Source organism: Oryzias melastigma, linkage group LG1, assembly GCF_002922805.2.
Source record: "Oryzias melastigma strain HK-1 linkage group LG1, ASM292280v2, whole genome shotgun sequence".
Classification (NCBI taxonomy): domain Eukaryota; kingdom Metazoa; phylum Chordata; class Actinopteri; order Beloniformes; family Adrianichthyidae; genus Oryzias; species Oryzias melastigma.
The window spans coordinates 31,678,498-31,681,734 of NC_050512.1; positions in this window are offsets into that span (position 1 = coordinate 31,678,498).

Genomic DNA, 3,237 nt, shown 5'->3' on the forward strand with positions numbered 1-3,237 from the left:
TCAACAATTTTGCACTAACTAGTAGCACTGCTGTTCTTGTTTATTATTGTTAACACTGAATTTTACACATAATTCAATTTCAATTGGTGTCAATTCTTTTCAAAAACATGTATTACTGATTTCAGCAACGTTGCACTAAAGTGTCTATTATTGGTTCAACAAAATAAGACACAAGTTGTTTATTATGATTTTGATCAAGCTAAAAAATAAATGGGGATATATTTTCCTGAAAAAAAATATGTGTTCTATATATTGTGAGTAATTAGACATGATATTATCAAGTATGGCGATAGCGATGATATTGAAAGCCATGAATCGCGTATCATATCATGAGGTACCCAGGGATTCCCAGCCCTATTTTATCAGTGTGTGAATGTGTGTGTGAATGGGACCGTGACTTTAAAAGCCTTTTGGTCCTTTAAAGAAGGTATCAAACGGCTATACAAGTATACGTCATTTACCATTTACATGGTCTTGAAGGAGAAATTAATAAATGTAGTTTGTGCCCAACCGAACCTATATTGAATTTCATATATTGGAATAGAGCTGTAAATGAAAAAGGCTATAGCATAATTCACCAGGTTTGCTACGCTTACACATTTCACATCAGGTCTCTTCCAGTTGACCGTGGCGGACATCCACTTGGGTTATGGTTATGGCTGTATTGGTTTTGTTTTTTTCTTTTTGTTCTGTGTTTGTGTATTTTATCTCTGGTAGAGTGGGACTTCTGTGTTTGTGTGTCGCTCTGTGTTGATTACTTTCAGGTGTGGTGCTGGAAAGGTGTGACCCCATTGGACCAAAGCTGGTGGAGCAGCCTTCAAAAGCACCGTGTGGATCTCCAGATTGTGAGAAGGGAGCTACGCTGCAACAACTATCCACTGCTGCACAGCGCTCTTCTCCACCTGTTTTTGTAGTGTTTTGTTTTAGTCCCACATTATATAGTTAAGTGTTTAGTGTTATGTTCTGAAGTGAAGCTTTCTCCTGTTTATATTGGTCCAGGGAGGTTAGTATTTGTCCTTGTTTTCCCTTTTCTTTTACACATAAGCACCATGGGTTCAGTTAGGTGGAGTTGTTGTTAGTTTGGCCTTGGTTCACCCTGACCCCTTTCACCTTTAAGTTATTTTTAGTTTGTTATCTTGTATTTAAATCTGTATCTTTTTTTATGGAGACAATCTTCTGATGTTGTTGTTGATTTAAAATTTGGACCAAAAAGGATGTTATGTTATGCTCCTCTAGATCCCCTAGACATAGAAAGGGGCATAACAGCTAGTAAAGAATGATGTCTTTTCAAGTATCTCTATGATAAGTGAATTTATGAGCATCAAAGCAGTTGTTTTACTGGAATCAGTACCAGTAGTGACAGTAATTACAATCTGGCTTGTTATAATGGAGAGCAGTCATCTCTAATGGTGACTCCAAAGGTAAAGGTTGGATTGTCCTCTAACCGTCTCCGTCAGAATGTGAGAGTATCTGCTTGATTCCCCGTGGCGTTCCTGGTGAACCTGAATCCTCTGCAGAGTCCCATCCTGTACATTCTCTTTTCCCTGTTTGGCTCCGTCTCCTGAGTCTTATCTTCACCGCCTTCCTGCTCTTTCTCTATTTTTATGTTGAAGAAGGTCTATAATTTTCTCTCCATATGCCAAAGGCAGGAAAAAGCAGCTGCATAAAATGGCAAAGAATAAATCTGTGATTAAACACAAAAGACATTCTTGTTCACTTAAAAAAAAAAAAAAAGTTGAGTCAGTTTATTTCTCCTCAGTCAGTATTTGAAGTTGCAGTACTTTGTACGTATTCACTTCAAATGCTTCTTATTATGATGTGTGAAACATTGTTACTTTAAAATATAAACTGGTTATATGTGATCAAATGAAGAAAATATCATTTCACAGAAACTGTCTCAATTTTCAGCAAATCTTTCAAGCTATTTCATGGTAAAAGTATTTTTTTCTGCGTTTTTGAAGAAGAAGTAAGGGGGTGGTATTATGCCTACAAATGCAAAGAAGCTCACGTACATTTAATAACGCAGACATCAGGTCTCTATGACAGTTTATCTATTTTGTATCCTCATCCCACCTGTGCAGGTTGACTGTGTCTCCTGAAGGGTACCACCCACTTACCTGGGGTTCTCCGTGAACCGCTGAGAAAATGCTTAGACTGGTTTGGTGTTTTTATTGCCTCTGTTTGAATCTTTAGTGATCGTATCATCTGATCTATGCAGTTAACCCTATAATTCTCGAGGCCTTCACCGGCTCCATGAAATACATGCCCTTTGAAGTGAAGTGCAAGAGGGCATCAGAATTTGCTAGTTTCATCCAGAATAAATCCCTATGCTGGATGATAATTATCCTCCACAATTATCAAGATATTTTTGAGCTGCTTCTGAGTCAGCTGATGCCATTTCTCCATCCAGGCTCGCTGTGTGTGTGTAAATTGGACTGGCTAGCGTGCTCTTTATCTGTACTTCCCTCCTGGGAAATTCCTGCAGCCCATTCAGAACCAAAACTTTCATACAAGCATCTTGAGTTGGAGTTTTTGTGACGAACCGGAAGAACATCCGCGAATACAGGAAACCGGAAATGAAGACAAGCACATAAGTTTCTGAGTATAATTCGCGTTTTTTTTTGCATAGTTTGGTCAGAGGAGTGACTTATATAAAACTCAACTTATACATGTGTCTTTTAAAAAAGTAAATAAACTCATATATCCTTTACTTTTACCAACAACCGCTAGAGGGCACTGTAGGTATCAGTATTTGCTACTGAGACAGAGAGACAGAAGAAGAAACGTCAATCAGACTGATCAATGGGTGGAATCCAAAACAAACATGGAGGAGATTCTGACCGTTCCACGTCTGACCTTTGTTTCAAGACATTATTAGTCTTTTTTATATTTTGTATCCCTCCTCTGATTAATGAGGGATATCAAGCAATCAAACTGGGTTAAAAACTGGGGTGTTGGTAAAAGCCTCGTCATTCAAATGCAGCCTCAGTAGATGGTGAGCCTCACCGTCCTCTGAGAGTCTCTGAATGATTCTATGGATCCAGACATGGAGACGTGATTACTGATGCTTTTGGAGAGCAAATAAACCTGATCTCTCAGCATCATCCGAGTCTTTTGTACATTGCAAATGAGATATATAGACGATGCATCCAGGTGGCAATGAGAGGTTTTGACAGTACTCCTACATGCATCTGGACCATCAGGTTTATTAACACATTTTGGACAAGCATCGAGAAA